This window comes from Micromys minutus (genome assembly GCF_963924665.1).
Source record: "Micromys minutus genome assembly, chromosome: 23".
In the NCBI taxonomy this organism is placed as follows: Eukaryota; Metazoa; Chordata; class Mammalia; order Rodentia; family Muridae; genus Micromys; species Micromys minutus.
Genome location: NC_137958.1, coordinates 8,223,802 through 8,237,090, shown reverse-complemented (window position 1 = coordinate 8,237,090; position 13,289 = coordinate 8,223,802). Strand labels below are relative to the sequence as shown.

At 45.3% G+C, this 13,289-nt stretch overlaps 1 pseudogene across 1 annotated transcript; it reads right to left on the bottom strand.

Annotated features, from left to right (window-relative positions):
* Positions 1-1,403: 1,403 nt before the first annotated feature.
* LOC308435525 (acyl-protein thioesterase 1-like) lies at positions 1,404-2,096 on the bottom strand (annotated as a pseudogene). The gene has a single exon. The product of its transcript is annotated as an acyl-protein thioesterase 1-like (transcript).
* Between the last annotated feature and the right edge of the window lie 11,193 nt (positions 2,097-13,289).

Sequence of the window (13,289 nt, the reverse complement as noted above, 5' to 3'; positions counted from 1 at the left end):
TCAAAACAACCCTAAGATTCCACCTCACACCAGTCAGATTGGCCAAGATCCAAAACTCAGATGACAGCAGATGCTGGCGAGGCTGCGGAGAAATAGGAACACTTCTCCACTGTTGGTGGGGTTGCAAGCTAATACAACCACTCTGGAAATCTGTCTGGCGATACCTCAGAAAATTGGATATAGTACTACCTGAAGACCCAGCTATTCCACTTCTGGGCATATACCCCAGAGACACTTTAATACACAACAAAGATATATGCACCACAATGTTCATAGCGGCTCTATTTATAATAGCCAGAAGCTAGAAGGAACCCAGATGTCCTTCAGAAGACGAATGGATACAAAAATTGTGGTACATATACACAATGGAATACTACTCAGCCACCAGAAACAATGACTTAACCAAATTCTTAAGAAAATGGCTGCATCTAGAGAAGATCATCCTGAGTGAGATAACCCAGTCACAAAAGAACAGACATAATATGCAGTCACTGATAGTGGGATGCTAACCCCAGAGGCTTGCACTCCCCCAGAAACAACTCACAGACTGTATGAAGTCCAAGAAATAAAGAAAACAAAAAATATACATATATTCACAAAACAAGAAGACTTTGACTATTCCCATGTTGCGTTTTGTTTTGCATGTACTTTACGCTTATTGCAACTAGTACGTTTTCAATGCATACTGTCAAGCCCTTGAAAAAAATCAAGTACTCACTAAAAAACATATTCACATGATTTTATGTAAAATTTATTTTAATGTCTGAAAAAACAGTATTGACAAAAATGTATAATTTTAAGCAAAAAATGTTTAAAATCTTTACATTTATCTTTGTTTTTCAAAATAAAGTCGTTTAAAAAAATAAAATAAAATAAAATAAAAAAACATTGTCTGTTATTAGGGATAATGTAATACCATGGGATTCTTAGGTCTTAAAGTAACATATCTATGAACACAGACCAAAATACAGACAATGCACAGTGACTGAACAACTGTCGAGTAAATCTGTAGTCTAACTCACAGAATGAAGAAGTTACATCTTAGATTGTTTAGACCTGAACAGATTTTCAGAGAGCACACTAGTAATTTTTAAATGATGTAATAAAACTGTGCTGTGTTATCTTATTTTGTTGAATAATTGGAGACAAAGAAGCGAGTTGCTTCACTTACCTGCTGTAATGCTAGTATATTCTGAGCCATATAATACAAATATATACATAGAAACGTAAAAGCATCACACATTTCCCATGAGGGAGACAGCACTTAGTCTGCATCACTGGTATGTGTTTGCAAAACATTTTAACACTGCAAACATTAGACGTTTCATGATCAGTCATGGGAAAAGGCTTATACTCTATTACCGTGATGCTGGTGAGCTTCTACTCAAGGCCTCTTAGTGACGTCAATCAACTGGAGGTAGGAGCTTATCAGTGAAGTGCTTGACACCCATCATTTCCTGCCGGCATGAGCTGTGCTTCAGGCCTTCATAGATTTTGAAGGTGACATTGGCTGGATTTACCAATGCCTTTAGTCTTTCAGCAGTAAGAGAACCAAACGTTAGGGGACTAAAGGGTCACAATCTCCATGGCACTGGAGCAAAGCAGTGTCTCCGTTAGCAGTATAGACAGACCCCTGTGAAAACCAAGCCCAAAGTGCAAGCCAGCAACTGAGTGCAGCGACGCCAGCCAGTTTCTGCTGTGTGGTGAGAGCAGTGTGTAGAGATAAAGAGCCTCCCTGAGAAAACCCTCCCCCAATTAATTCTGTTAGAAGAAATGCGATTCTTCACTTCTTGATCTACCAAGGCCTTTACGGTTTCTGCTGCCTGTCTAATTCCAGATTCATCCTCCTGGGAATCTGGTGCAAGTCCAGTAATACCAAACCAAGAAGGCATCGCCATTTTTATATTTAATGTGATTGGCATAACAGGCGCATGTGGACAGAAGTATTTGATGTGGGAACTTTTGATGCCTGCAAAGACTTCTGCCCATCCGTGCCCAGTACTTCCCAATCCTTGAGGGAACATCACCGCAGTGGTGGCCTTCAGGGTGGCGGGCACTACGGCGGGCATCTGGGCAGACGTGTTGTTACCGCACATCCACCGGCTGGCAGACGGCACATCGGAAGTGGCTAATTACTTTCTTTATTGCTGTAACAAAATATCTGATGGAGCAACTTAAGGGAGAAAGGGTTTACTTTGGTTCATGGTGTGGGGATGCCATCTCTCAGGGCAGGAAGGCACAGTGGCAGGAGCCTGAGGTTCACGCTGTATGTGCATTTGGGGAGCACAAAGACAGTGCTGCCGAGATGCTCACTTTCCTTTTCTTCAGTGTGGGAGCCCAGCCTATGGGATGGTGCCATGAACACTTGGGGTGTGTCTCCCCAACCTAAAGACTCCCTCACCTCCCTCACCTACAGTTCACCTCCTGGGTGTGACTGTAGATCCCCTGACTGGCTATCAGTAATGCACCATCATGGAGTGAGCCTGTGTCCTACGCCTTTGCCATCAAACACACATGCCCCGTGTTCTGGTTTTGTTTATCTCACTGTGATAAAACACTCGGGCTAAAAGCAACTTAGAAGAGGAAGTTGTTTATTTTAGCCTGGAATGCCAAACCATAGTCCATCATTGAGGGAAGTCAAGGCAGACCTGCCTGGTATTCAGCACATTACCTCTAACCAAGGAATCTCACTTCACAGCCAAAAAGGTACAGCAGGAAACATAGAGGTGCTTCTAGCTAGCTGGCTTATAAGATGGCTTAAACCAGCGCTTTTCAGGATTCCTAATGAGGTGACCCTTTAATACAGTTCTTCATGTTGTGGTGGCTCCCAACCATAAAATTATTTTCATTGCTACTTCATAGCTATAATTTTGCTACTGTTGTAAATTATAATGTAAATATTTTTAGAGATAGAGGTTTGCCAATGGGATCACAACCCACGGGTTAAGAACCACTGGCTTAAAGTTTGATTGTACAATTTAGGATGACTTGCCTAGTGATGATTTCCCATAGGGAACTACACACACACACACACACACACACACACACACATACACACACACGCAGCAAGCACTGCCCACAGGCCAATGTGATTTGCCAATTCCTCAGTTAAGGTTTTCCTCTCAGATGATTTTGCCCTACATCAAGCTGACAGTTACAGTCAACAATGACACCCCCATGTTCTATTTATTCTTGCTATGACTTTAGCCAAGCAGACAGCCACAGGGACTCACTTGTATCGAACTCTGTGTGCTGAAGATTCCTCTCTTTTCTAAGATGCAGACCCCAGCCTTGTTGTGGACTGCTATGCCCTCTAGTCTGCAGGATTCCCCAACTAAGCCCCAGTACTTCCTTTGGCCCATCCATACCTGGGTTCGGTCTGGCCACCACCTGGCACGCGTGAGGTGGCCTCTCCTTACAACATGTCTGTTTGTACCTTGCAGGTGAAGGACGCTACACAACATCCCCAGATGGTGTTCACCGTCCGCCATGCCACCGTCACCTTCCAGACAGAAGGGGATACATGGAGGGAACAGAAGGAACAAAAGGCAGCCCTCATGGTGGGCATCCTCATTGGAGTGTTTGTGCTCTGCTGGTTCCCTTTCTTTGTCACAGAGCTCATCAGTCCCCTGTGCTCCTGGGACATCCCTGCCATCTGGAAGAGCATCTTCCTGTGGCTGGGCTATTCCAACTCCTTCTTCAACCCGCTCATCTACACGGCGTTCAATAGGAGCTACAGTAGTGCTTTCAAGGTCTTCTTCTCCAAGCAACAGTGAGGGGCCACGTGGGAGTGCCTTCTTCCTGGAGCTCGGAGCTCGGGAGACTGTCCTGTCTCATGAACCTTTGCAGTCTGCCCAGCTGTCCAGAGGACAAGATCCATCTGCCAAGGGCACCAGGGTCACTTCAGAGCTAAGCTCACTTTAGTTCTGTGTCTGAGTGTTGGAAGTTGTCTTCCCCTGTAGGCTTTGGTGGCTCATGTCCCCAATCTGGGCACTCTTCCTCACTCTGTACCAGCATCCATGGGCCTGGCCACTAAGTGCCCATTTCTCCTCCTACTCCAGTCCAGCAGGGACGTGAGAAGTTTGATTAAAACAGACAGGAGGGAGGAAGTGAGGCAACTGAGGCAGAGGGAGAGGGAGGCAGAAAGAACAAGGCCAGTAGGAATCACATACACCTGTAACCCCAGCACAAAGACTAGGGCAGGAGGAACTCAAATTTGGAGCCAGCCTGGGCTACATAGTAAGTTCAAAATCAGCCTGAGCTATCTAACAACTTATAGAGCAACAGCAGGACTGGGAGGCTGTTTGAAAAGCAGCGAACCCTAAGGGCAGACTTCCCAGAACAGCCGTCACTTCAGAGTTCTGCTCTGTGGTCCAATACTGGTTCCTTCCTAATATCTGATCACAAAGTTCTGTTCCCAAACATATCAAAGCACCATCCCATTTGTGATGACAGTGATTCCTGTCTTTACCATTTGTTTATTGTAAACCCAAAATCTCCCTCTGTCTGTCTGTCTGTCTATCTCTGTCATTCTGTCTCTGTCTATGCCATTCTGTATGTCTCTCTGTGTGTGTGTAGAAAAGGACAGTTTCCAGTTAAAATCAACTCATTACATCAAATGGAAAAGCAAAATATTTCTTTCCATTTTGAAACAACTGTTCATGAACAATAGAAAAATCTATCAACTTCACAGAATTTGTCAAATTTATTTACTATGGGTTTTTCTTGGTATAATTTCTTTAAATGTTTCTGGCCTTAGTGTTTCTTCCCTAAATAGTAAAAATTGAGGCTAACAACAGCCATGGACTATTAATTTTTTAATACAGCTTCACAGTTGGTGACTATAAGGATCTGTCCATCAGACACATGCAGTGAACAGGAGTAATAGTTTTGCAGTGATGGTTTTGTTGGTTTATGAACCTGACCAGATAGCCAGACTAGGGCCAAATGATGTTATTATCAAGTTGGTGGTGTAATTGGTGAGTCAAGGCAGTCTAGAGATGCAATGTTTACACAGTCACAGAAAGCCTTGGGCACACTCTCACCTGCAAAGGTATCCCAAGAGAACTTTGAGAACACTATCAAAAGAGCCAAGAAGAGAAAGAAGAGTCAGTCACCTTTCCAGAACCCTGTCTGTGCTGACTTCTCCCACAAACTGACAATGAAGCCATCAGAACCCACAGGGCTGTGAACAACTCTTAGCATGTGGTTCTCAGCAAAATCTCAAGGGAGCAAAAGCACCCACACTTCAGATCCCGGCAGCAAGGAACACTGGGTTGCTTTTTCAGCCATACAGGGCTGTTTGCTGAAGAATCCTCACCCAGGAAGTGAGCTCTCAGAACCAGACAGATGGTAGATGATTACAGAGAGTTGGTGTACTTCTTCAGTTGGCTGCAAGTGTGACAACTTCATCCTCATGAGTTTTTAACTATCTGTTCATTGATTTATGTTTGACACAGTGCCACACTAAGTAGCCATGCCTGTCCTGGAACCAACTGTGTAGACCAGGCTGATCTCAAACTCATAGAGATCTTCCTGTCTCTACCTCTGTCTCTGTCCCCTGGATGCTGGAAAAGAATGTATTACCACACCAGGGATTTTTAAGTAAAAATTCTCCAGTACTCTGAGGCCTTTTGTCTTTAACAGTGGCCTGGACTAGACACACTCCCCTCACTGGGGTCCAGCCTGTGCCAGGCTGGGGAGTGAGCAGAAAAACCCCTCACAAGTCCATGACTGTCATGACTGTTCTCATAACTTGGTTTCACTAATGGTTTCATCACGAGCTTTTTCTCTTTCCTTTGTGGCCTTGGTCATAGCTGACAGGATATAAGAAGGTGTTTTGTTGTTGTTGCTGCTGAGTCTGAGTCCTAGGAAAACGATGCACATAGAATGTTCTAACTTCAAACTCTGCTCTGTGTCTGTCCTTTGCTATCCATGCTCCCCCTGGAGTCCTCAGCACAGTGAGCCTTTAGATCCAAGGAAAGTAGGAGCGGCTCCTTTGTAGGAGCAGGTATAAAGGATTGCCCGCCCCACATGCTAAGCACTCACAGGAGGTATTTAGTCCATCCCTACCACGGGAAGTGTTCTGACCTATACCACTTTTATCACATGGAGCACTTTGCCCGTATCACCTCAATTTAAAACAAGCAGCTTACCACATCACTCAAAACATCTACAAACTCTTGGGCAATAAAACCATTATATAATCATGTCCCTGATTTCACAAATGCACAAATCAAAACTATGTATATAATATGAGGGCACAGACATATTGTGTATAATAAATCATATCCATCAACATTCCAAAATAGAAAATTTGCGATGATTTCTTTGTGGTTTTGACATGAAGTTATCTTGAATTTCCTGCAAAGACAACCTTTCTACAATAGTGTGAACCGATGTAGGGCACCAGCTTTGTGAGTGGGAACATGTTTAATGTGGATTCCTGTCTGTGCACAAAAACAATGCAATGGAGAACTCACTTCGTTTGGATCTCCTTAGATTTTTTTTTTCTTGCTTCCATTTTTTTCTGAGTTCGAATACTAGACTCATAAAGACTTTAAAATACAGGCTTGATTACTTCCTCATTTTCCCTGTCCCCAGGATCGCTAGAACTCAGGGGTATCACTGGGCTTTCCAGTGTTATAATGGGGGATGTGTTTGTTGAGTGCCCACAAGGGAAGGGATGGACACCACATGTGGGTGGAGTCCTGTGTAAATTGTACCATGTCTATCTGAAATTTCTGGTGGGGTTTCTCATCCAGTCCTGTACTTCAATATTTATATTTCTGTTTTTCCTTAAAGGTTCATTGCAAGCCAGAAGAACATCTCAGTAATTATGAGCACACATTGCTTTTGCAGTTGACCTGGATTCTATTCTCAGCACCCACAATTAGAAACTTATAACCACATGTAAGTCCATCCCTAGGGGATCTGATATCTCTGGCCTGAGCAGGTGCCTACAGGCATGTATACATGTGCAAACTTACACACAGGTACATATAATTTAAAAATAATAAATACCTCTAGTTTTTATTTTTCTGTACGACTGTCTACACGTACATGTGCATTATATGCCTGCAGTTCTTGAGCAATCCAGAAGAGGGCACCAAATCCCCTGGAACTGGAGTTAACAGATAGTTGTGAGCCACCATGTAGTTGCTGGGAATTGAACTTAGGTCCTCTGGAAAATCAGCCAGTGCTCTTGGACACAGCATCTCTCCAGGCCCAGATACATTTTTTTAAAGGTTCATTTCCTTTGAACTTTTCATTAAAGCTAAGGGAGAAATGGAATGTAGCTCCCCTTAGTGCCCCATGATTCTGTACACTCTAGTCAGAGGAAGATACTATTATCAACCTGACAAAATCTCTGTTATATAATGTATATTAACTATATATAAGAATATTAACTAAATGAAATATATTAGCTACATATAGTAATTATCCATATTTTCATAAGATGAACTCGCACATTACCATTCACACATATTTAGCATCTCCTGGGCAGTATTTAAGTCATACATCCTGCAAATATTACCCAGGGCATGAAAGACCTGATGCGCGTGGAATAAACAGCAATTAGTGCATTTCCACCTCAATGCAAAGAGATATCGATAAAAACCATTACAAGGTGAGAACGTGGATTTGTGTCTCTAGTATGCAATTCAAATATTTGTGGGATGCTTTCCATTACTCTCTTTAAAATGTCTTTTAAATTATGTGAACATGTGTGTGTGGACTTGTGCATATGAGTGTGGGTGCCTATGATGTCCAGAGGCCACAGATACCTTAAAGCTGGAGTGACAGGCAATCATGAGCTGCCTGATGTAGGTGCTGAGAACTAGCCCCAGGTCCTTTGCAAGAGCAGCAAGTGCCCTTAGCCACCAAGCATCTCTCCAGTCCCCTTTCCACTATTCTGAAATGCCAATATGTGTGTGGGGGGGGAGGGGCATGCTACTGGAACCTGGAATTTATAGCAGAAGTCGGTCCTAAAAACAGCAGGGCCCATTACTTCTGCCCTTTCTGCCAGGTCCACTTTATCAGACAGGTTTTGAGGAGGCCCAAGATACCCTGTGCAAACTCTCGAGGGTGGCTAGGAACATGCTTACAGAAACAAGGAGGAACCACAGCTCTGCTGTCCCACTGTGAATAGCGTGATAAGGGAAGGCTCTGCTGTGCCGGGGGATCCACGACTCTGGGCCTTGTATTTTCCAGGTACAATATCGACAGGTGAGTCGATATTTCAGGCTCTATAATCCAAGGCTTCAAAATTGATGGGAAGAGCCACAGTGCCCCAAGGTTTCCCCCTGGCCTTCTGCTCTACTCTGCGGATGCAGAGTCCAGAAGGATACTTGATGCTCTTCCAGGGTGCAGCTCAGACCCAGACACACTTTTCTGCCTGAGAGGCCCCAAGGAAGAGGGATGGGGCAGCCACACTCCCCTCTCGTCTCTGCTCCCCACACCCTGCACTCCTCTGAACTCCTAAGCTTCCTGGTTTCCTCCATCAGGAGGTGGTGGCTGTTTCCTCAGGCACCATTTCCATGCCAGGGCCAGGTATTCTGCATGTGAGAGCTGATCCCAGGAAGCACAGCAGAGGGGTGGGGCTGGCCAGATGGTCACCAGCAGGCACCAGGGAAGCAACTTCAGGCCTCTCTGGGGACCTTGGAGGAGCTGAACAGAATAGGTCCCAGCAGTGGCTCTTTGGGGACAAGGGGTTTGGGGGCAGTTGTGCCGGACTCTGATGATACCCTCAAGAATGTTTAACTCCTGACATGTCCAGAACAGGCTAAAAGTCTATCAGCCGGTCTGTCTGTCTGTCTGCCGGCGTGATGTTCGATGCAGAACTCATGTTCAGAAGCCATTGTGTGGAAATGGCTCATCACTCAATAAGTCCACCACTGCTTCCCGGAGGCTGATGGACAGCCTGCCTCCATCCAAACAAGCTTGTGCAGGATTGGCGGATCCCAGGGCAGTGCATTAAACTTCCAGGCAACCATGGCAAATGTCCCAGCTTTTTGGTATAAATCCCATAGGAAGAGATGTGTTGAACTGAGGTGGTTCTTTTGTTTTGTTTTGTTGTTTTTCTTTTTTTCTGCAGGGACATGACCCCTTTAAGAAGTGTGCTGGTTAATTTTAGCTGTTAATTGACTGAATCTAGAACCACTTAAGAAAAGAGGTCTTTTTGTTGTTTTTTGTTTTTGTTTTCCATTTTTAGATAAGGTCTCACTGTGTAGACCAGGCTGGCCTGGTACTTGTTATGTAGACCAGGCTAGCCTCAAACTCAGAGAGATCTACCTGCCTGCCCCTACCTCCCGAGTACAGGAACCAAAGCCATGTGCCACTGTACCCCAGCACTGGAAGAGTTTCAGTTGAGGAGTTATCAGGGTGACCTATGGATACCTGTTCTGATTGTTAATCGAGGTGAGAAGACCACCCTAAACGTAGGTGGCTCCATCTTGTGACCTGGGTCCTGCTACTTCATGAGGGTAAAGAAAGCTAGCTGAGCATTGCACAGGCACACAAGGCTCATGTTTATCATCTCTCTGCTCTTGACTGTGGATGTGGTGCCTGAGGTTCCTCCCTGACCTCCCTGAAGTCACGAGCTATAATCTGGAACAGGAAGTCCAACACACCTGCTTGTGGTCAGGACGTATTGTCCCTCGGAAATGAAACCTGGACAGGAAGTTGTCTGCCTGTTCCTCCTGTACCCCCACTGTGGCTGACTTGTTAATGGTTTAGGTACATCCTGGGGAGAGGGAGCCTACAGGTGTGGGGAGTCATTCTTCTTGTTGCCCAGGAGGGCTTGGCCCTGGCCTTGGGAGGTACAGAAACCTCATGTGGAGGGAGAACTTTCTGGAAAGGTGTGGTACGGACCAGGAAACTCAGGTCTACTTGTTCACTCAGATGGCAAAGCCATTTGCAAGACCATCCATCAAACTTCCGCCCTGAGTAAAGTGCCCACAGGCCTCAAGAGTATAGGTGGAGGATAGCCCTTTTCCGGCTCCTCCCCATATACTCCCATGCACCCCCAGTCTGCCGTGTAAATTGCAGAACAACCACCTGTCTTCCATCTTCCCAGGGTAGGAGCTTGTCGATCTGGAATGGCTGGTGATGGAAGTCTTCCTGCCAGTAAACAGCAGACTCTCCCTGGAGGCTGCTTTCTGCTCTCTGGAGACTTGAGGAACAGAAACCCACTGGTTCAAAACCAGGAATAACAGGGGCTCTGGAAATAGCCTTCCCTCCTACCCACCTTGTGAATATTCATCGTTTTCTGCTGGAGCATCCAGTCTCCAGGTGAAAACCAGGTTCCCACTTCTCTGTGTAGACAGAAGCTTGCTGACAGAAGTGCTGGGTAAAGAACAAATAATCCAGAACGAGCTTTTCCCCTGTGTGACTTTCTGAAAGAAATGCTGGGTAAAGAACAAACAATCCAGAACGGGCTCCCCCACCCCACGCCCTATGTAACTTGGCTGCTTGAGGACACGTCTCTGTGGCTCGAGCTCCACACTTGTTACTTCCCACCATTGCTGTTAACTTCTTACCCACTCAATGTTCCCCTTCCTGCCTTAGCAGAACAGCGGACAACATGGTTGCTGTGGTGACAGGACTCCTGGGGAGCTTCAGGGAGCTCTTGAGAAGTGACTGCTTCTCTGTCCACAACAGCCACTTCTCCTTTTGGGCTCTAAGGAGCCCCACAACTTTTCCCTATGTTTGGAAGCACACAGGGGACAGAACCAGTGACAGAAAGACAGACCCTAGAAACCACCCATAGGCCACAGTGTCTGGAAAGTCGCTGCTGCTGCTGCTGCAGTGGTCGCGGTGGCAGTGGTGGTGGCGGTGGCAGCAGCTACGTTTTCGGTACTCAGTCTGAACCAACACCTGCATGGTGGCCTTGTAACTCCACTTTGCTCCCAGAGAACTTTGGTTTTGTATGCCTTTTGGTACTGGTGGTCTTGTCTGACCAGCTTTCCCCAATTTCTTGGCACCTTGTTCTGAGAGTTGAAGAATCACACACAAATAGCAAAGTAGCTCAGGGTTGGGGGGTTCAGAAGCAAAATGAAGGCCCAGGCCATATACACTGCAAGAGAGCAGCAGGCCTCCTTTTATGGGCACCAAGAGAAAGAGGAGTTGGGTGCTAAGGGTGGGATTTGGGAGGTTTTTAGTTTTGATTGACAGGCTTGTGTTTTGTAAGCCTTTAATGAATAACCAAGTTCCTTCCCATGATACAACTGAATTTAATCATATGCACACCTAATCATGCATGGACTAAGATGGTGAATAGGGTTCTTTGGTTTTGCCCTAAATGTCCATTTAAAGGACAAAGTTTATCTTACTGTGCGTGGACACCACGTCAGTTTAGGCTTGGTTAACCCTTGCCTCAAGCTGCTGGATATGTTCTGGGACATGTTTGAGTGGAAACTAATCACAAAACTGAGTTACCACAGGCTCGTAGGCAGGAACAATTTACTCTAGTATTTGATGTGGGGCATTCAAGCAGTTTGATGCAGATGGGGGTTCTGGGTTTCCAAAGACATTGTTAGAACGGGTATACATACAGCTCTATCCAAAGTGGGTCCCAGGCTGCTCAGCCATTGTGATGTTCACCTGCCTTACTGCGATGGTGGGAACCAGTCTTCAAGGATCTACCTCCTGATTGCTGTTTCTCCTTGCTGAGCTTCCTCCTCCATCCAAGGCAGCAGCCAGCATGGTAAGGTCATGTCTATGTCCACTTCTCAGACCTTAGACCTTCTCTCCAAACTGAGCACGTGCCTGCTAGCTGAAGTCCCAGAGAAAGGTCCATGTGCTAATCCTGGCCACAGTTCTACTCACATCTGCTAGAATTCTTAACACTAGCCAAAGACTTGGAGCATTGACCATTGTTTGTTTGTTTGTTTGTTTGAGACAGGGCCTCATCATGTCTTCCTGGCTGATGTGGAACTTTATAGACCAGCTTGGCCTTGAACTCACATATCTGCCTCGGCCTCCTGAGCACCAGTTTTTGTGTTTTGTTTGTTTTTGTTTTCTTATGAATCACAATTTCCTACAAGTCTTTAAAACAATAAAAACTTTAAAAAATGTTTTGAAAGGCCTTTGAATTGTAAGGTTCAGTGACTAATTGAAAAACACTTCCAACCAGGTGTGGTGGTGCACACATTTAATCCCAGAACTCAGGAGACAGAGGCAGGTGGGTCTCTTTTAAGAGCAGTCTGGTTTATAAAGTGAGTTTTAGTACAGAGAAAAACTGTACCATTCCTGGGCATATACCCAAAAGATGCTCCAACATCCCACAAAGATACTTACTTGCTCAACTATGTTCATAGTAGTTTTATTCATAATAGCCAGAAACTGGAAACAACCTAGATGTCCCTCAACTGAAGAATAAATAAAGAAAAGGTGGTACATCTACACAATGGAATACTGTTCAGCTATTAAACATAAAGACATCATGAATTTTGGAGGCAAATGGATGGAACTTAAGAATATCATCCTGAGTGAAGTAACACAGTCCTAAAAGAACATGCATGGTATGCACTCACTTATAAGTGGATATTTGCCATAAATTGCAGGTACTTTCACTTAGGAGGGCTAATAAAATAGTCAGGTGGAGGGTGGGAACTGAGAGGGATGGGGTGGGGGGAAGAGGAAAGGAAGAGGGAGAGGGCAATGGGGAGTTCAGGATCAGGTGTGGGGAAGATAGGCAGATGGCCATGAACTGATTGGAAATCTGCAATTGACAGGGGTGAAGAGGTTGGGGGTCATCTCCAGAACAAGACAGAGACCTGGTATAAAGGAGGCACCCAAGAATCAATGGGTGATGACCTTAGTTGTGACTCACTACATTGGGATATGGAACCTGAAGAGGCTACCTCCTGTAACCAGGCAGGGACACCAGTGAAATTATAAGAGACACCAACACTTCCACAAAACTTTGAACCCAAAATTTATCCTGTCTACAAGAAATGCAGGGATGGGAGAAGGGACAGACACTGAGGGAATGGCCACAAATAACCAACCCAGCTTAAGACCCATCCCATGGGCAAGCAGCAATCCCTAACAGTCTTAATGATACTCTGTTATGCTTGTGGACAGGAGCATGTTGTTCTCTGAGAGGCTCTACCCAGCAGTACTCAGCAGCTGACTCAGACAGATACAGACACTCACATTCAAACTCGGAGCTTGGGGACTCTTATGGAAGAATAGGAGGAAGGATCTCAGTCAGTCCTGAAGGCAATAGGAACTCCACAGGAAGACCAACAGAGTCAACTCACCTGGACCCTTTGGGCTCTCAG